The sequence below is a fragment of the Candoia aspera genome, chromosome 5 (assembly GCF_035149785.1).
Source record: "Candoia aspera isolate rCanAsp1 chromosome 5, rCanAsp1.hap2, whole genome shotgun sequence".
Classification (NCBI taxonomy): domain Eukaryota; kingdom Metazoa; phylum Chordata; class Lepidosauria; order Squamata; family Boidae; genus Candoia; species Candoia aspera.
Genome location: NC_086157.1, coordinates 89,608,583 through 89,630,960, shown reverse-complemented (window position 1 = coordinate 89,630,960; position 22,378 = coordinate 89,608,583). Strand labels below are relative to the sequence as shown.

The 22,378-nt window shown below is 39.1% G+C and overlaps 1 long non-coding RNA gene across 1 annotated transcript in view; it reads right to left on the bottom strand.

Annotated features, from left to right (window-relative positions):
• The window catches only part of LOC134498367 (uncharacterized), a 65,096-nt gene extending 43,459 nt beyond the window's left edge, over positions 1-21,637 (bottom strand). The window contains exon 1 of the long non-coding RNA XR_010068029.1: positions 21,558-21,637. This is a non-coding gene — a long non-coding RNA (uncharacterized LOC134498367). The remainder of the gene's footprint in view (positions 1-21,557) is intronic.
• Between the last annotated feature and the right edge of the window lie 741 nt (positions 21,638-22,378).

The window sequence follows — 22,378 nt, the reverse complement described above, 5'->3', positions numbered from 1 at the left end:
TTTGTAATACCCTAAGGAATAATTAAGGATCTGCTGAAGATAGAAGAAAGCTATGTGAATTGTAGAAGCATTTTGAGAGAGGAATAAATAAGAAATGGAATCAGTTCAAGAATGAAGAGTACCTGCTGACAGCATTCAAACCTCTATGAATGGCTGTTTTCTAAACTTTAAATCAATACCCAAAATATCAAGACTCCTTTTAAGTGAATCTCTGAGGGAAAAACCAGTCCAGTTCAAAGGTTAAAATATCTCTTGCTGATTTTCTGTCAACACAGGGTACTTTGGAATATACTGTAATTTCCAAAATGTGGGGGCAAATTTAATGGTACTGAGGAAATCAGCTATCTAAGATAAGGCATTGTAGGGAAAATGTATTAGCCTATGGTAGCAAACCTTCAGAATTATTCTGGTAGCACTTTTCCCAACTAACAAATGTAAATTTTCCTGAGCTGCAGCTCACTTCATCAGATGCACAGAGTGGCTAGACTCATCTAAGATTTAAATTGGGCTGCGGTGGGGGAGGAAAGGGAAGGGAAGACCAGTTGGTTATACAGCTGCAGGTTTCTTGTGAGACAGATTACAAGTACCTTATTAATTAACAATTGCAATCTTTTTTTTTAAAAAAGCATTATGTTTGTTGAGATCTTCTGAAATTGCCTGAAACCATCTGATGTACATGTGAATTCAGCAATCTCTCACTCAATGTATTAATACAATTTATATTTTATTTTATTTATTCAATTTATATGACTCTGAGTAGCTAGCTAACAATACCTGAAAATAAGATAAAAACCACATAACAAACATATACTATATAGCAATTGAGAAAAACCAACCAACAACAACAATGAACGCAACCATTATATGGGTTCAGTCATACATCCAGGGGCCCAGGCTTGATAACAAAACCAGGTTTTCAAGGCCTTATGAAAGGCCAGCAGGGTCAGGGCCAGTCTGATCTCTGGAGGAATGATGTCCTAGAGGGTGGGCACCATGACAGAAAAGGCACTCCTCCTAGGTCCTGCCAGATGATCCTCCCTAGCTGACGGGCCTTGGAGCATGTCTTTCCAGCCAGATCTAACAGGATGGGCAGATACAACTGGGTAGAGACAGTCCTGCAAGAAACCTGGTCCCAAGCCTTGAAGGGCTTTAAAGGTAACTACCAGCACCTATAATTGAACGTATGGTGAAGTTAAACTCTTGTTATTCCAAAACAGTCACTCTAAAGTCTGACATGGCATCTCCTGGATGTCAAGCTTACAAGGTAGACAAGGCAGGAAACATGACCAGTTGAGCCAATTCTACTTTATTGTAAAGCTACATTAACAGAATCCTGAAAGTCTGGAAGTACAATTCTCTGCTCTGTCTCCTTTACAGACCTAGAAACTAGGGAGGGTCTCTTCTGAGCCTCTTGCCCCATGCAATATCCAGCTGCTGGTTATGCTGTCCCTTATGTGATTGGCAGCATCTATGTAGAATCCAAGGGGGCTGTGCTGGCAGATGATAGAATATATCACACTAAAGGAAAAATATGTAAAGGGACCTCTAATCTTGTATATGAACTTGTTGCGGTCTGTAACAGTGCTGTTGATGTAGATGTGGGGGAAAATAGACATTTGGATTTGTTGCAGGATCTGGTTCCCATATAAGTGTTACTCCACTGCTGTTTCTTGTTGCTTGGGATACTGTGCTTCAGATTTGGTGGCTGTCAGTATGCAGGTATGGGCCTGCCACCCAGTGCCTGAGAAAATGTAGTGTCATTCCTCAGTATGGGCTGTAGCTTATTAATAATGGATGAAACAGATTATCTAGACCCCTTTCAGTCAGGTTTCAGGTCTGGTTGTGGGATGGAAATGGCATTGGTAGCACTTATGGATGACCTCTGGCGTGAGTTGGATGGAGGCAGTGCATCCATCCTGGCTCTTCTTGACCTCTCAGTGGCTTTCTATACCATCAACCATGGTCTCCTTTGGGGCCGGCTCTGGGAGTTGGGGGTGGGTAGCGTGGTTTTACATTGGTTCGCCTCCTTCCTCCAGTGCTGGTCCCAATCGGTGTTAATAAGGAGCGAGAGATCCAGCCCTCGGCCCCTTCATTGTGGGGTGCCGCAGGGCTCAGTACTCTCTCCTCTCCTTTTTAACATCTGCATGAAACCACTGGGTGAGATCATTGGTCACCATGGGATGAGGTATCATCAGTATGCTGATGATACTCAATTATATATCTCCAAACTGGGTGAGGTAAGTGATGCCGTGACCACCCTTTCTAGATGCCTGAGGGCTCTGGGGCCTGGATGGGGAACAACAGGCTTTGATTGAACGCTGGTAAGACAGAGTGGCTGTGGATTAATGGTACCTCAGGTTCTGGGAAACTGTCATCTTTAGTTCTGGATGGGGTTGCACTGCCCCAGACAGACCCAGTGTGTAACTTGGGGGTTCTCTTGGACTCACAACTCCTGCTTGACCAGCATGTGGCAGTTGTGGCCAGGAGGGCCTTTGCTCAACTTCATGTTGTGCACCAATTATGCCCTTTCCTGGACCGAGAGGCCCTTTGAATGGTCACTCACGCCCTGGTCATTTCCCATATAGACTACTGTAACATGCTGTACATGGGACTGTCCTTGAAGAATATCTGGAAGCTTCATCTGTTCTAGAATGCAGCCACATGGGCAATCTTGCATGCTCCAAGGTTTACACATGTAACACCTTTGTTGTGTGAGCTGCAATGGGTTCCAGTTTGCTTCTGGGTCCAATTCAAGGTGTTGGTTATTACCTTTAAAGCCCTACATGGCATGGGACCAGGTTATCTGAGGGACCATCTCACCCCCATCACATCGACCCATCCCACCCATACAGAGAGGGCATGTTACAGACCCCATCCATAAATGAATTCCATCTGGTGGGGTCTCGGAAGCATGCCTTCTCTGCAGTAGCTCCCACCCTTTGGAACATTCTTCCCCTGGAGGTGAGACAGGTCCCCTCTCTCCTGGACTTCTGTAAAAAACTAAAAACCTCATTTTGCCAGCAGGACTGGAATGGGAAGGGGACTAGCCAGTCCTGGGGATGGCTAGCATCACAGAATGATTTTAAAAGGACCTGTTATACTCATGGACTGATAGAAAACTCTCAGTCATCTAGATTCTATTTCATTTTTACTCTTATTGTATTTATAATTGTTTGAATTTTAACTCTGTTTTATTGTAAACCGCCCAGAGTCCTTCCTTTGAAGGGGAGATGGGCAGTGATAAAATTTGATAGATAGATAGATAAATAAAAAAATAATCTGTTTGAATGGTTTGAGCTGTAATAATTACATTTCTGTAACTCCAGTTATTACAAATGAACTACTTATTTACTTCCATTATGAAAGTTGTCAGTTTAAACCTATTCTCTCTATATCGTATATATTTCTATTGGTGAAGGTCAGCATGACTTCCACTCAGAACAACCACCAAAACTATCATCTATAGTCAGGTTTTATGTTACAATCACATTTGTTCTGACCCACTTGACAGAGATGCTCAATTGATGAAATAAAACCAGGCATTCAGGAGACTGTACTGCCTATCCAACAAGATCAATAGACAAATCAAAACAGCCACATCAATTCACAGGGTAGACCTATTAAAAGACAGACCACAGAAACAAACAACAGAATACTACTGGTTGTCACCTGCAGCTCACAGCTCAGACCACTCAAATGTCCATTTACATTAATAACACCATCATATTCCTCAACATGTACACATAAGATTAGAGGTACTTTCACATGTTCTTCCTCTGATGTGATAAATGCCATCATTTGGAATAGATCTTTAATATATTACAATTGTTAATTGACGAGCTACTGTAATATGTTTCAGATGTAACCTGCAGTTGCATAACCAATCTGTCTTCTCCCTTCCCCTGCATCTCAGCCCACTTTAAATCCTACATCCTTCTAGCCATTCTATACTATGCATCTGATGTGAGCTATGGATCACAAAAGTGTATGCCTTTTAATAAAATCTATTAATCTGAAAATGTACTACCAGAGTCCATCTGGTTCTAAAATGAGGTGGCAGTCTAATCTCTCACTTTCTTAATTTAAGATTAAGAAATTTCTCCTTCTATCCTCCTTCTCCTTCTCTGCCTTGTTTTTGAGATTACGTCTTAAAATGGCCGCTGATCATTCTGTTTACTAAAATTCTCTCTATATAACCCCATAGTCTGTCTGTTTCTAATGAATTCTAGTAGCACCAAGAGTATTTTATGTAAACTCCATAACTCCATGTTGTGGAAGGAAATTTTGCTAATCAGAAAGAAAGATTAGCTCCACACCTCCATGAAGAGTGACCCCACTCCAGATCAAGCCACTATTTTTGCCTTTGTTTTATAAAAGAGGGAAGCAACTCCATGATATCCTTTTTAGACAAAAGTTTAGCTCTAAGAATGAACCTACTCTTGGAGCAAATCAGTATAAAAGAAATCACATTCTATCCCATGATGCTAATGCTGATTGGTCCTGTTCACCCGGTCACTAGGAACCCTTTAATTTTAAGTGTTGCTGTTTGAAATCTTATATTATTTCCATCACTTCATTTCCCATCCTTATCCCAAGTGGCTTTTCTCACAGCTTTGCCATTGTGCAACAATTTGCGGTGGCCCAGAATGTCAGAAGTACAGATTGGACATTTCTAAAAGATCTGTCCAAAATATCCTGCTTCAGAATCTGAACATGCCCCTAACACAAACATACTAAAAGGTATGTATGTACTGTAAGTACGTATGTATGTATTTATATGCCACCTTTTAATTTTTTAAGCCCTGAAGTGACTTAAATGCTTATAAAAGCATACAATAAAAAAAAACCAATTTTTAAAAAAGAGATAATGGCTGTGGAAAGCCAAGATAGATGATTAGATATAGATATAGATATAGATGATATTTATTTATTTAATTAAATTATTGCACTGCCCATCTCCCCCCAACGGGGGACTCTGGATGGTTTACAATAAAATAATAATAAAAACATATCCACCTAAGTTATAGTTAAAAATAAATAGGAAAATAAATATAAAATCCAAGCAGAGATGGAACCATAATCAGTAAAGGGTGCTATGGCGCCAGCCACCCCCAGGTGGAACTATCACTCTCCCCATCCCATGCAATATAAATGATATAGATATAGATATAGAATTACTAACATGTATCAAGTTTGGAAGTGGCTAAAAACTGAAGAGAGGTGGTACCAGAGATACTGGCTTTTTCTTCATTGTGCCATAGATGGCAAGCCACAGAGTGAAGAATGGAAATTTCCCTGGGGTTCATGGGTGCCTGGAAAGGTGATAATTTAAAGTCATTATTTCAAGTAATCTGGCCCAGAATTGTTAACGACTCTGTATAATAATCCTAAAACCTTGAATCTGGCTCAGTAGCAAATGTAACCAGTGTAGGTTTTTAAACACAGATTATAATATAACCACTAGCTAATCAGTATCCTTATAACCGCATTCAATAATACTTCCAGGCTCTAAGCTGGTTTCAAGGACAACCCTACATAGAATATATAATATTAATCCAATAATATATTATTGATGTATCAAGCTCAGCTGCCAATACTGTAGATGCTCCTACCACAGAGGTCACTTGGACCCAATAACAATGAGGGATTCAGAAGCACCTCTAGATTATAGTTTATCTATCTATCTATCTATCTATCTATCTATCTATCTATCTATCTATCTATCTATCTATCTATCATCTATCTATCATATTTCTACACTGCCCATCTTGACAAACAACTCTGGACTTATTCCTTCAGAAAGAGAGAAACCAGCCCTTTTGAGAATGAGCAGTTCCCCCAATTACAAAGGCAAATTCCTTCCATACTCCACCTGCAACCCAGACTAAATTGTATCTGGGTAATCTGTATCCTCCAAGAATCATCTGTAGGTTGAGTCATGGCAACTGGATTTCTTTCTTTTTGGTTGAAACGTTTCACTGCTTGTCCAAGCAGCTTCTTCAGTCTGGACAAAGGTTGGTAAGGGGACCCCATATATGACTTCCAGGGTGGAAGCCACTGGACAATGCAGCCACCCTGGAAGACATATATGGGGTCCCCTTACCAACCTTTGCCCAGACTGAAGAAGCTGCTTGGACAAGCAGCAAAACATTTCAGCCAAAAAGAAAGAAATCCAGTTGCCATGACTCAACCTACAGATGATTCCACCTGGATGACTGAGAATCTTCATCGACATCTTCCAAGAATATTTATAATTGGACTTACTTCATCTTCTCAAAACTTACTACAAGGCAATACAAATTATAATCTTTCTGGTCCAGGGAGATCTTTTTCAGAAGTGATCATACCACTGCCTCCTTAAGAGCAGGTGTCCTCATTGCTCTCTGAGCACCCTGATCCTAACCCTAACCCAGTCAGTGTCCCATGGTTGTTTTGAATTAACCATGATGGACTAAAGCTGAAACTTAACCTACAAAATTTGAAAAACAGACTGTCATGTTCACTGTTTCCATGTAGTTCATATTTCATAATGTTTCACATGCCATGGCGCTGTCGTGCATATCTGTTTGGGAGGGAGCTGCTGTGAAACCTTGTACCAAGCTCTGTATGTGAAATCAAGACAATGGAATGTGTTTGGGTTATTCTTTCTGTTCAAGGACTTTTCCCTCAGACCATCAGAAACTGTTAGGAGCACCTGGGATTGTGGACTTGGGAGGATTCAACGGGGGGAGGGATCTCATTTGCACTGAGGGGGTTTTAGTTTGAATTTGCTGAGCTTTCATCATTCTCAGCTTTCTTTGCGATCCTGCATACTATTCTTCAATAAATCAGATATCTTTGAAACCCTGATTATGAGTCTGATGTATATTAGAATAGGCAATCATTATATAAAGCTGAGAATCCCAAAATTATACCGTTAGCTCCTACCAAGATTAGTTTCTTGTGAGGGAAAATAGTTAATGATGGCTGAGTTGAAATCCACGACTGGGGGACTCAAGGAGACAGCTAGCTTGGTGCCCGAGTCAACGGTCAAAAGTGGAGAACTGAACCTCACCACAGAACCTTCAGAATCCCGAAACCTGTCAAAGGATGAATCAAATTCCAATTCTGATTCAGAAGAATCTGACAATGGGGAAGAGCCAAAGCAACCAGCACCCAGCGAATCACTCACTGAGTTGATCATCTTGGATGAAGTGGGGGACCCCCAACCAGGGACATTGGGGATGTCCTGGAAGTATTGGTTCCCACTAACCCCCAACAAAGAATCTACTACGGTGTTGACTGAGAAGAAACCAGGCACCCGAAGGAGAAGGGACTCTCAACCCCCTGAGAGGCTATGAGTGATGGAAGCCAAAATGGAATTGATAGAGTACATGTTAAAAAACTTGTCTCTGTCAATGGAGGGACAGGGGAGATGCAGAGGAGATCCCAGCCTTCCGCAACCATCCCCCATCCTCCCATCTAGACCACCAGCAGAACAGGGCCAGAGACGGTTCCGGGATGAATCTCCACCCTGCAGAGCCTGGCCATCAGTATCCCCACCCCATAAAGGTAAAGCTACCATAACCTGGGGGCAAAACATTCAAGCGCCTACTGGGTCTACTCCAGCAAGAGGCAGAGTGAGAGATTTTCTGTCAAATTTGATGGGGATCCAACAAAGTTATCCTTCTTTTTGACTAATGCTAAGAGTTATATGAGAGAGTTTGGGGGCATGCTTCCCTTCTGAAGAGTCTAAGTTAAATGCCATTGCCACCAAGTTGAAGGGTCGAGCAGCTGACTGGTATGTTTAATTACTTGATGCTGACTCCCCTGCACTAGATTATTTCAATGATTTCATCTGGGAGTTAAAACTGCATTTTGAAGATCCTTTAGCCAAGACAAGAGCCAAGAAGGCATTGAAGGATCTTACCCAGGACCAAATGTCAGTAGCTGATTATTCTCTAGAGTTTAAAGCTCTGGCTGGTAAAATCACTGACTGGTCTGAGTCAACTCTAATAGAACTTTTTAAAGAGGGGCTCAACCAAGACGTCCTGCACTGGGCATTAGGTAGAGATGACCCTGAGTCATTGTATGACTGGATCTGTCTGGCAGGGAAGGCTGAGAACACCAAGCATACCTTCCTGCAAACCAGAAAATCCAAAAAAACACACGCCACCAAGAGAGGACCCCGAAGTGCTGCAACTGCTGTCCGGCCAAGCCACAGACCCTGGGATGAGGAGAGAGATCGGTGCTACATGAGAGGTCAGTGTCTCAGATGCGGAAAGGAGGGCCATCGAGCAGCTGATTGCCTGAAAGCCAAAGCTGGATATCGAGCAGGGAAGCCACCAGCCAAATTGCCCCTTGCTTCACGGCGAATGACAGTGGCCAAAGGGACAGCCGACGCTGAAGAATTAATCTACTTTTCGGGAGAGACTGAAGATGAAATTAAGGAGCCAGCGGGAAACGCCAGCCACCTGCCATGAAGGGTGCCAGCTGACAGGTGGGAGAGGATGGGCGCTAAGATGCTATGGTGAGTGCTGACTGTCCCACTTTAGCAGTAAAAGTGAAGTTGAGTTCCTGCACAATATCTACTGAGGTGTGGGCTTTAGTTGACTCTGGGTGTTCCAGGTGTTTAATTCACCCCGATTTGGTTGCCGCTTTGGAACTGCTGAGTTTTCCCCTCCAGCATCCTTTGATCTTTACACAGCTGGATGGTTCAGCAGTGGGGGGGGGCAGCAATCCATTTCACTGGAACTGTGGTAATGCAAATAGGCAGCCACCGTGAGACTTTGACATTCGTTATAGCCCCTGTTGGCAATCCCTTGGTCATCCTGAGGATCTCATGGCTGACCTATCAAAGTCCCTATATAAATTGGGAGCACAGGACTGTGACATTTAAAGATGGATTTTACCAAGCTCCTACCACAGAGATAGTTGCCCTTGCAAGGTGTGGAAGGGCAGCGATCACCATGCCGTGCCCTGACTTGCCGCATTTAGAAGGCTTGCCCGCTCAATACCAAGAATTTGCAGACATATTTGGGGAGATGGAAGCAGATCAGTTACCCCCTCACCAGAAAACTGACTGTGCAATGGAGTTGGTCCCCAGTGCTCAATTGCCCAAGCCAAAAAATTATCTGATGACTCAGAAGGAGCTCGAGGCACTACAGGACTTCATTGACAAAAATCTGTCGATTTATTGAACCGGCCAGTTGGGGCTCCTGTGTTATTCCAGGAAAAGAAGGATGGCATGCTTCGGCTCTGTACAGACTATTGAGGGTTAAATTCAGTCCCAATTGTCAACAAGTATCCTGTTCCCCTCATGAAGGACATGTCAGCTCATTTGTCGAAGGGCAAGATTTTCTCCAATCTTGATCTTCGTGAAGCCTACTTTCATATTTGCATAAAAGCTGGGGATGAGTGGAAAACTACTTTTAATTGCCCACTAGGAACGTTTCCTTCAGCAAAGGATCATTACCTTGTCGTGGTTTCCGACTAAACTAGCTAAAGATATATATTAAAACCCCTAATGTAACTCCCGATAATTTTGAACTCTTATTTTACTATTTATTTCTAAATATTCACTTCTTTACAATAAGAAACCCAATATCATTACTTCATTTTCAACAATTGAATACAGGTAATCTAGAATTGGTTGCCATGTTTCCTTAAATTTTAAAATATTATTATCTTTCATTAAACATGTTAATGTTGCCATCTGTGCTAATTCAATGAGTTTTATTATCCATTCTTCCATTGTTGGAATAGTTTCCCTTTTCCAATACTGTGCATATACTAATCTGGCCGCTGTGATCAAATAAAGCATCAAATTAGTATAGTTTTCTTGTTGATCGCCATCAAAGAGACCTAATTTAAAAAAAATCTGATTTTTTTCCAATCTATTTCTTAAAAATTTTCTGAAACATTTCATGAATCTGTGACCAAATTTTTTTGGTTTTGCTACAGGTCCACCCTTCAGCAAAGGATCGTTACCTTGTCATGGTGCTGGAGCTTGAGCACCTCAATGATGCCATGAGCTAAACTGTGAAGGGCCACCCAAGACGGGAAGGTCATGACAGAGAGGTCAGACTAAATGCGATCCCTGGGGAAGGTAATGGCAACCCACCCCAGTATTCTTGCCTTGAAAACTAAATGGATCAGTACTACCAGAGATATGTTGGCATACCATCGGAAGATGAGACCCCCAGGTTGGAAGATGGTCAAAATGCTACTAGGGAGGAACAGAGGATGAGTTCAACTAGCCCCAGATGTGATGACGCAGCTAGCTCAAAGCCGAAAGGACAGCTAGCGGCCGACGGTGCTGGTGGCAAACGGCGAATCCGATGTTCTAAGGATCAACACACCATTGGAACCTGGAACGTAAGATCTATGAGCCAGGGCAAATTGGATGTGGTTATTGGTGAGATGTCAAGATTAAAGATAGACATTCTGGGCGTCAGCGAACTGAAATGGACTGGAATGGGCCACTTCACATCAGATGACCACCAGATCTACTACTGTGGACAAGAGGACCACAGAGGAAATGGAGTAGCCTTCATAATTAATAGTCAAGTGGCTAAAGCAGTGCTTGGATACAATCCAAAAAACTATAGAATTATCTCAATTCGAATTCAGGGCAAGCCATCTAACATCACAGTGATCCAAAAATACACCCCAACCACAGATGCTGAAGAAGCTGAAGTAGAGCAGTTCTATGAGGATCTGCAGCACCTACTGGACAACACACCTAAAAGAGATGCTATTTTCATCATGGGAGACTGGAATGCTAAGGTGGGCAGTCAAATGACCCCTGGAATTACAGGTAAGCATGGCCTGGGAGAACAAAATGAAGCAGGACATAGGCTGATAGAATTTTGCCAGACAACTCACTCTGCATAACAAACACTCTCTTCCAACAACCTAAGAGACGGCTTTATACATGGACTTCACCAGATGGACAACACTGAAATCAGATTGACTACATCCTTTGCAGCCAAAGGTGGAGGACATCTATACAGTCAGTAAAAACAAGACCTGGGGCTGACTGTAGTTCAGATCACGAACTTCTTATTGCACAATTTAGGATCAGACTAAAGAGATTAGGGAAGACCCACAGATCAGCTAGATATGAGCTCACTAATATTCCTATGGAATATGCAGTGGACGTGAAGAATAGATTTGAGGGACTGGACTTAGTAGATAGGGTCCCGGAAGAACTCTGGACAGAAGTCTGCAACATTGTTCAGGAGGCGGCAACAAAAGAAGAGAAAACCAAGAGGGCAAAATGGCTGTCTGCTGAGACACTAGAAGTAGCCCAAGAAAGAAGGAAAGCAAAAGGCAACAGCGATAGGCGGAGATATGCCCAATTAAACACAAAATTCCAGAGGTTAGCCAGAAGAGATAAGGAATTATTTTTAAACAAGCAATGCGTGGAAGTGGAAGAAGACAATAGAATAGGAAGGACAAGAGACCTCTTCCAGAAAATTAGAACCATCAGAGGTAAATTCCAGGCCAAAATGGGTATGATCAAAAACAAAGATGGCAAGGACCTAACAGAAGAAGAAGAGATCAAGAAAAGGTGGCAAGAATATACAGAAGACCTGTATAGGAAGGATAACAATATCGGGGATAGCTTTGACGGTGTGGTCATTGAGCTAGAGCCAGACATCCTGAAGAGTGAGGTTGAATGGGCCTTAAGAAGCATTGCCAATAACAAGGCAGCAGGAGACAACGGCATCCCAGTTGAACTGTTCAAAATCTTGCCAGATGATGCTGTCATGGTAATGCATGCTATATGCCAGTAAATTTGGAAAACACAAGAATGGCCATCAGACTGCAAAAAATAAACTTATATCCCCATACCAAAAAAGGGAAACACTACAGAATGTTCAAACTATCGAACAGTGGCACTCATTTCACATGCCAGTAAGGTAATGCTCAAGATCCTGCAAGGTAGACTTCAGCAATTCATGGAGCGAGAATTGCCAGATGTACAAGCTGGGTTTAGAAAAGGCAGAGGAACTAGGGACCAAATTGCCAATATCCACTGGATAATGGAAAAAGCCAGGAAGTTTCAGAAAAAGATCTATTTCTGTTTTATTGACTATTCGAAAGCCTTTGACTGTGTGGACCATAACACATTCTGGCAAGTTCTTAGTGGTATGGGCATACCAAGTCATCTTGTCTGCCTCCTGAGGAATCTGTATAACGTCCAAGTAGCAACAGTAAGAACAGACCATGGAACAATGGACTGGTATAAGATTGGGAAAGGTGTACGGCAGGGCTGTATACTCTCACCCTACCTATTCAACTTGTATGCAGAACACATCATGCAACATGCTGGCTTGAGGAATCCAAGGCTGGAGTTAAAATTGCTGGAAGAAACATTAACAGTCTCAGATATGCAGATGATACCACTTTGATGGCTGAAAGCGAAGAGGAACTGAGGAGCCTTATGATGAAGGTGAAAGAAGAAAGTGCAAAAGCTGGCTTGCAGCTAAACCTCAAAAAAACCAAGATGATGGCAACCAGCTTGATTGATAACTGGCAAATAGAGGGAGAAAATGTAGAAGCAGTGAAAGACTTTGTATTTCTAGGTGCGAAGATTACTGCAGATGCTGACTGCAGTCAGGAAATCAGAAGACGCTTAATCCTTGGGAGAAGAGCAATGACCAATCTCGATAAAATAGTTAAGAGCAGAGACATCACACTGACAACAAAGGTCCGCATAGTTAAAGCAATGGTGTTCCCCGTAGTAACATATGGCTGTGAGAGCTGGACCAGAAGGAAGGCTGAGAGAAGGAAGATCAATGCTTTTGAACTGTGGTGTTGGAGGAAAATTCTGAGAGTGCCTTGGACTGCAAGAAGATCCAACCAGTCCATACTCCAGGAAATAAAGCTAGACTGTTCACTTGAGTAAATTATATCAAAGGCAAAACTGAAATACTTTGGCCACATAATGAGAAAACAGGACACCCTGGAGAAGATGCTGATGCTAGGGAGAGTGGAGGGCAAAAGGAAGAGGGACCGACCAAGGGCAAGGTGGATGGATGATATTCTAGAGGTGAGGGATTTGTCCCTGGGGGAGCTGGGGTTGCTGACGACCGACAGGAAGCTCTGGTGTGGGCTGGTCCATGAAGTCACGAAGAGTCAGAAGCGACTAAACAAATAAACAACAGGTCCACCACATATGATAGAATGTTCCTTCCATTTGCTGACATTTCCAACATATATTTGAGGTATTATTGTACATTTTTGCTATTTTTTGTGGTGTCAAGTACCATCTAAACGTCATCTTATAAAAATTTTCCTTTAAATTATAACATAATGAAAACTTTAAATCTTTCGTCCACATTTTTTCCCATTTTTCTAATAGAATGTCATAACCAATATTTCTTGCCCAGTTAATCATGCATGTTCATTTTAGCTTGTTCATTTTCTTGATTTAGCTTGTTCATTTTCTTGATTTGTTTGTAACAAGATTTTATAGATTTTTGTGATAATATGATCATTATTTAAATATAATTGTTTTTCAAATTCTGATTCTTCTTTTTTAAATTTTTAGTTCTTTTTATCTAACTTAAATGGTTCATTTAATTGAAGGTAAGTAAACCAATTACATGTGTGGCCTTCATTTTGTAATTCTTCCTGAGATTTTAGAATAAGCAGACCACCTTAATCAAATTTTAATAGATTTTTATATCTTAACCATTTAATCTGGTCCCCTATGCTTTCTCTTCTTGATAGGGCTTCTATTGGTAATATCCAATTTGGTATATTTGGAAGTAATCTTCTTTTGTATATGTCCCAGGTCTTAAGTAACATATTTCTGATAATGTGATTATTAAATTCTTTATTAAATTTTACTTTTTCGTACCAGATATAAGCATGCCAGCCAAATTTAATTTTGTGTCCTTTTAACTGTAAAAGTTTTTGATCTTCCAATGTTAACCAGTGTTTAATCCATAGAAAGCAACAAGCTTCCAGATATAACAAGATCAGGTAATCCCAGGCCTCCTTTCTCTTTGGCATACATTGATTTAACCCATTTTATAAAATTATCTACAAATCTTCTAAAACTTTAAACAAAAAAGTCCTATTCAAATTGTCAAAAGCTTTCTCTGCATCTAAGAAAATGTGGCTTGTTTTTCATTATGTTGCTCCAAATATTTCAAAATATCCAACACATTTCTAACATTACCTTTTAACAGTCTTTTGGGTAAAACCCCACATTGATCCTGATGAATAAATTCTTGCAAAATTATTTTCAGTCTATCAGCTAGGATCGTTGTGAACAACATATAATTGTTGTTCAGTACAGATATTGGTCTGTAGTTTCTTGCTAAAGTGAAATCTTGTCCCTCTTTGGGTATGAATGTTATATTAGCCTTTTCCCAAGTCTCTGGCATCTTTTCTCCCTGTAAGATAGAATTCATCATGTTTTGTAAAGGTTGTAAAAGTTTGTCATCAAAGCATTTATAATACAGACTCAATAATCCATCTGGTCCAGGCACCTTTCCTGGTTTACTCTTTTTCAATAACATCTGAAATTTCCTTTATTATTATAGGTCCATTTGTAATTTGTTTGTTCTTCTGTAATCCTTGGTAAGTTTTGTTTTTTAAGATATTCATCTATTTATCCAATGGCATATTTCCTTTACACAAATTAGAATAATAATGCTGAAATGTTTTTGTATAGCCACATTATCTGTTCAAACAGTATCTCCTTCTTGTAATTTCAATATCATTTTCTTTTCTCTTTCTCTTTGCAATTTATAAGTCAGTCATTTCCCTAGTTTGTTTGCAAATTCAAAATTTCTTTGTTTTGCATAATTCAATTTTGTTTCCAATTCTCTTATTGTTAATATGGATAGCTGTTGGTGTAAAATCTTAATTTGTTGAGAGATACTTGCATCTCCTGGGGAGTTCTCCAATTCTTCTTTTCTTTTTATCTCATCCAATATATTTTGTGTTTTCTCTTGCCTCTTACTCCTAAGTACAGAATTACGTTGTATCAGATAACCTCTAATAATGGCTGTACTTGCATCCCAAACCATTCTCAGATCAGTACCTTTGTTTAAATTATGTTTAAAAAAATCTTATAGTTTCTTTTTGTAGTCCTCCACTATTGTTTCTTTCTGTATCAACACTTCATTTAATATCCATGTAAAAGAGCTAGATTTTTTTTTTACAAACCAAACTCACAGGATTGTGATCTGAAAAAGCCTTTGGTAGAAGCTGTACTTTAGAAACCAAGTCAACAGCCAAGTCTCTTGAAATCCAGATCATGTCTATTCTTGAAAAGGATCTATGTCTTTCTGAAAAATAAGTATACTCTCTTGAACTACTATTTTTATGTTTCCATATATCAACCAATGCTAAATTGTCCATCAAATTAAAAAAAAAAATCATTGATAATTTACCTTGAGTAATTTTTTATATTTTTCTCAGAAGTCCTATCCAGTTGGAGGGAGATCACTCCATTCCAGTCACCCATCAAACACCAACTTTTGTAAGAAAAGTTTATTAATCTTCCCATAAGTTGGTTGTAAAACATCAATTTATCTTCATTTGGGGCATACATTTCCACCACCATAGTTTTAACCCCATTTAAGTTGACTTCTATCCCAACAAATCTGTCATGTTCACCAATCAGTACAAGTTCTGGTTTTAGTTGGGGCTTAATATACATAACAATTCAATTTCTCTTTTTAATGTCTGCTGAAATAAATTCTTCACCCAGTTTTATAGGTCAAATATTTTATATATTTTTTCCTTATACGAGTCTCTTGCAGGAAAATAATATCTTGTTTTAATTTTTTCAAATAATGATTTTTCCCCCTCTTTTGAGGAGCACTTGCTCTACTTAAATTCCATGTTAAGCATTTGTAATCCATAGTCAGGCTGAAAATTAGAAAAATCAATATCTGTAGCACCTAATTCAGTATCATCCTTTTCTAGTTCCTGTTGCATCTGTTGTGATTTTTGTGTAGTTTCCTTGGAGAACTCCATTTGTATCTCCTTCAATTCTTCTTATATCTTTCTAAAAATCCTCTTGCCTTTGAACATAACTCAGTCTAAAGCTCTGCTGTTTGAAAGTAAAAATCACATCTTCCAATTTATCTCATTGAAATGGGAACTTTCTGTTTTAATTTTTCAGCCAAGAAAGTGTATTCTTTTCTTTTATGTAATATTCTAATAGGAATCTCTTTCAAAACAATTATATCTGTATTATCCTCTTTCAATCTTGGAGTAAATGCTGCTGCAGAACTTGATCCCTTTTCTTCTTTCTAAGAAAATGCACCAAAATATCTCTTGGGACATTTCTTGTTCTGGCAAATCTGGAATTTATTCTATAGACTTTATAAATTTCTGTCTCCACATCTTCCTCCTCCCAATCCATAAAATTTGCCAAGACCTTAATCCATTCTCTAATATCTTCATCTGATACGTCTGGAACAGCTCTGACTCTCAAACAGAATTCTTTCTCTCTCAATTCCAGTAAAGCCAGATTATCTAATTCTCTTTCCAATTCTGTCCCTTGAACTTGTCTTACTCTCTAAAATTTTCACTTTATCTTTGATTTATTTTCCCTCTCCAGATACTTGCTTTATAGAATTTTCCATCTTTTTAATATCTTCTTTTATCTCCTCTCTCAACTTTACAAATCTTTCATCCATTCTTTTTTCAAAAGCATCCCCTTTATTTCCCATCTGTTTAGATAATTTCTGTAGCATATCTGGTGTAACTATTTTTTTCTGCAGGTTGTTCTAGCGAGCCCCTCCTGCCCTCTCATGCTATGTTTCTGATAACTGCCATTGTACATTATAATCGAGTGTCTGGATTATAAAGTGTCTCAAGCAAGCAAAAGGAAAAGACAAGCCTCTCTTTTTTTCTATTTTCTATTTTATCTTTCTGTGGATTAATTCTTTCATTTTAGTAGCTCTCCATACTTTCAAGCCACAACACATGTCTCCATGGCAACTAAACATCAGAGTCCAATATTGTTATGTACAGTTTGCCAATTAAATGCACTCTTTAACAGTAAACAGCAAGCATTCCCACAAAGGTCTGGTCTCTTTAACTGGCTTAGTGCAAATTAATACCAAAGCACTTACATCAAAAGTAAAAATGATAAAAATAAAAAATAAAAAAGAGTTGTCCCTTATCCATTTTAAAATTTGCTTAAACCTTCTCTTAATCAAGCTTTTTGCAAAAGATTCTTGAATCTTTAAATCAAAGTCTCTTTTTCTCATTTTTTTTATAATCTCAAAAGAAGATTTAACTCACTACAAGGAATCTTATTTTGCTGAAAGGAAATTTCTCTATATCTGTAGATTAATTACTTCCCAATGCAATTAATAAATGAGGAAGGCAGGAGAGCGTAGTTAATACTGCAGTTAGGAGCGTAGATGGAATTCCTGGACTCCCGGCAGCTCAAACTGCAAAAACTCTCATTTCTGCAGTTTACTCATGAGAAGCTGCCACATGGAGTACAAAAGGGTTATTTCATGATCTCCCTTTGATCTGGGGAGATTGTGCCTGCCGGAATCCATCTTCCAGCCAGTATTCCTGGCTGCGGGGTCTCTCTGCTCCTTCAGAGATGTCAGTTCGGTGTAATTCCCCACCGGTAGCCCTCATGTCAATTTATTACAATACAATTTCAGAATAATTCTTCATTAGATGGTTTTAGCTAGGGTTTTCATAAAATAAATGGCTACCTGTTTTATAAATGGTTACTTGGAGGTCATCTGCTACTGTAATTAAGAATGGAAAATCTGGAGCTCTGTAACCCTCCTAGCAGAAATAAGATATTAAGATTTTAAGAAAATTTGAGAAAACAGAAATCCTCACAGGAAAGGCAATCTTTTCCATTAAAGTGCCTAAGGCTGGATTTCCAACTCTCATCAGCCTTAGTAAGGCCAATTGTCAGTAATGATAAACACTATCCACAAAAACATTTAGAGAAACACAGGTAGGAGAATCTGTTCTAAAACCTTAAGTACTATATGTATGTGATGTAAAACCTGAACATAAGCCTACAGTTTTCATCTGTCTCTAATTTTAGAAACATTGGTAATCAAAAGGGCTTAGTTGAGAAGACTTTGATTTCTAAAATAAATGTTTGGTTCTCTGTTGTCAAAGAGTAGAGCTGGGCATAGATAGCCTTACAATATTCTCCACTAGAGCCAGTGTGGTGTCGTGGTTAAACCATCAGGCTAGAAACTGGGAGATCGGGAGTTCTAGTCCCACCTAAGGCACAAAGCAACCTGGGTGATCTTGGCCAGTCATTCTTTCTCAGCCCTAGGAAGGAGGCAATGGCAAGCCACTTCTGAAAAACACTGCCAAGAAAACTGCAGGGATTTGTCCAGGCACTCTCTGAGAACTGGACACAATTGAATGGATTTAAAAAAAAAATAATTACAGTAATGGGTAACAGTAATAGAGTGTAGTATATTGAATAGTAATAGCATAGACTATAATATAAACATTGGCATAGTAATTGAATACTAATAGTATAGAGTATAGTATTTGTCATAGTTATAGTAATTATCATAGTAATATTATATAGATAGCAGTAGAACAGAATATAGGAAGCACTCACATACCACTTTTATATGTTTGTTTTTACAAAATAAAACATTTCCCCAATCCTTATAAGGAGATATAAAGAAAGCACCTGTCCAGCATCCAATGCTTTTTTGTCTCTCTTAAGTCTGGGTCAATTTAATTGGGCATGGTTTAAAAAAGAACCCATGACAGACTATGTAAAGAAACGTAGGATGTTCATTTAGATCCTTGGTTATTTAAATAAGAATTGGATCACTACTCTTATTCCCGATACTTTTCCGCATCTGAGAATTTGCTTTGAAAATAATTTCAAAGCAAATTCTTTTTCATAAAATTGAATAAGAATGGGTTAAAAAAATGGGAGAATTTTAGTGTGGCCCTAAAACCTACAGTACAGTTGAATCATTCTATTATTGTGATCAGCTCAGGAAGCAAAGGCAATGCAATCATAGTCAGCATATCAAGCAAGACAATGGCATTCTTCTTTGTTTCAGAACAGTCTGTTGTTGAACAATTTGGACAATGAGACAGAGAAGTAGTGGTGTGTGTTTTCTGATGCTTACATTGTAGCAATAACAGAAACAAGTAATCATTTGTGCAGAGGTGCTTCTGTTTCATAATGTACAGTGTAGCTTGGCCATAACAGATTCTTTCTGTAATAAGAAAGAAGAATAAGTGCAGTTCCCTAGAGCCAGAATTTCTGAATCATGTAGGCATCATACAAATATTTTGCAAGATAATTGGTGACAGTCAACAGAAAGAGTCAACCTTCAAAATAGATTGAAAATTGAGAGAATTAACATGAGCAAAATTTAGCCATGGAATGAGACATTCTAGCAAGTGTGTCCTTGCACAACCATGTCCAAATCCTGTCCCCACCCCATCTCTCCAGATCGGTATTGATATTTCATTCTATCACTGAGCACCAATTCTCCAGGCCCTTCATGATAGCATAAAATGTTTGCCTATAGGTACAAGTTAAATAGCTGGATGATCACATGCCATCCATTGTTATAAATCTCCTGTTAAAGTGGTATTGGAAGCTCAGTAAAAACCTTCGTTAACAACAAAAAAATAAATGCTAGCCAGCACTGTGAAACTTAAATGGGGTTGCATGGTTGAAACATTGCATAATTGCTTTGCAAGAGGTCTATGCTCAGCAGACCCCAAAACATTATCAATTCTCAAATACATTCAGTCTTCTGAGAATCAGCTTTTATCCACATAGACAATTAAGGGTGAAGCTGCTGAGGTTCTAGACTCAGCTGAATTCCTCTAGTGTTCCCATTTGTACTTTCTCTCTCTCTTGCCCATTCACCCTGAACCATGCTGTGATAAATCGCAGCAGCAGCTTGGAAATCACTTAATTTATTTCCCTACAATGTCCCAGAACCCTGACATGTGCTTTCTGTGGAAAATGCACGTAAGAAATGGCTTTCCAGATTCTGCCATTGCCATAAGTAATTTTAAGACTGAGGGAAAAAGCAAATGGACAATAAGCAAGTACATCAGAATGACCCTAGGAATGGAGTTGACCCAAGTTATTTTGTCAGATGTTCTCTTTAACCTGTAGCTGCCCCTGTGTATGTTACAGCACGAGTTTAAAGCTCTATCACTATTGGTGGGATGTGATTTTAATATTTTGGCTTTGGGTGCTACCTTTTATGTTTCATAGACAAAATTCCAAGAAATATGTAAAATCTCCATAAAGAGAGATTTTTTCCCTAGTAAAAAAAGAGCAAATGAAAGAAAAAGGTGGAACTGACTGTTTGTGAAACGCCATTGTTCGTTATAAATGGAGCAATGATTTGGAAAGGCCTATATGTGCATCTCCCCAACCTTAGCTTCTACAATGGGAACATCTATAATAAGGCCATTTACCAATACATATTTCCCTCTTTAGTACATAATGGTAACATGAATAAAAGGTTTGAATTACAAAGCAGGCTAACCCAGCACATTCTCTGAGCAATGACTGTTATTTGTGTCAAGAAAATAAAGAGGGTTGTGGGAAAAAGCAAGGGACTGAACAGAAGTGATTGTGAGAGAGCAACTCCTGAGAAGGAGTCAGGAGTTGCCGACTTATCTAAGTCAAATGAAATAAAAGGTACAGCACTGAAAATTACTTTTTTTTTTAATGTACTACTGGGTACTCTATTTCAGCTAGCAGACAGTGTTAACAGGATTAGGAAATACTTTAGTAACTTTTATGCCGCTTTTAAAGGGGTATATTCTGTTTTTTTATGAAGGCAAATCCATAACTGTGGCACAGCTGAAGTAAGTTTTCTCAGGGGTAAAACTACTCCTAATCCTTCCCCAGTTTCAGAATTCCCAGTTGTAATACTAGCAATGCTGCTCAGCATCTGGAAGGGTTTTTATCCTAACACTGTTGTCAGCAAGTCCTGATTAGTGTTGTAAGATTTTTGTCCTACCAAAAAAGATGGAGCTATTGCCATTTGTTCTGTATGAGTGTATGTAGATGGGGAAAATTCTTTGAAAAGCTGCTGTACTAGCAGAATGGATTGATGAAGATAAAGATAAATGAATCTAGCATGAAAGCATGAGAAATAGATATAATGGATACTCAAGAAGCTGAAACAGGATGTTTTCAGCTGAAATACTATCCATACTTTCCTGAGACTAAGTCCCATTGACTCAGTGTGCATACTTCGAAGTAGACATGTATAGGATTATAGGGTTAATGAATAAAGAATTTACATCTAAGAGATCTTGGCTATTGATAGATAATATACAGGTATATATATTTAAAAGCATTTGCTTAAGGAAGGGGATTGGATGAGGACTGAAACCATAGTGCTTATCAGTATGTTTGCCTTACTGTACACACATATAGTTGTGTTTTGTATTATTATTTCAAGGAAAGGCAGAAGTATTAGAGACTTAAAACCTGTTCAAGAATAAAAAGAATGACTGAGATGGCTGCAGAGAGGAATGGAATCTATTAATAAAATAAATTAAACTTACTTCCTGAGGAATTTGTAAAGGCCTACCTGAGTGTAAATTACCATCCAGACCTATAACCCATGGTACCTGTAGATTGGCCATTTTGGAACCTTGTTGTCCAGTCCTACTGGGAGAAAGAAAACAAAACAAAACAAAATGAATTAGTTTACATTTTAATGTAGTGTTTATTTATTTATTAGATTTTTCCACCATCTTTATTTTTGGTCAGCTCAAGGCAGCATACATGCCTAATGCTCCCACCTCCTATTTTCTCCACAACAACAGTTCTGTGAAGTGGGTTAAGCTGAGAGAGAATGACTGGTCCAAAGTCACCCAGCTGGCTTTCATCCCTACAAGAGGCTAGAAGTTAGCATTTTCTGTTTTTAGTACCTTAGCTGCTACACCAATTGGTTATTAATATTACCACGTCAATTCTGTATGCAAATCAAAAATGGTTATTCCCCAGTATTCACATTTCAGAATTTTGTTATATAATTCTCCATCCTTCCATCCATCCATCAATCAGTCACATATAGAAAAAATATACCAGAAGAATTTCAGCCAAAATAATGTCAGAAGCTATCAAAAATTTCAAATTGAAATTCAGATTCCTCCATGCCTACCAGGGTTTTTGATGTTTGTGTGTGTGTGTGTGTCTTTGAGTTGAAGTTGATGATTATAAGGAGAGTGAAAACTAAACCCAGTAAAAAGAAATTGAAAGAGCTGGATATGTTTAGCCTCTAGGAAAAAACAACAACAGTTGAGATGGGATATGATATCACCCTCCAAATACCTGAAAGGATGTCTTATAGATGAAGGTCATGACTTGTTCTCTCTTTCTTCCAAGTCTGGGATGCCGAATAGTGGA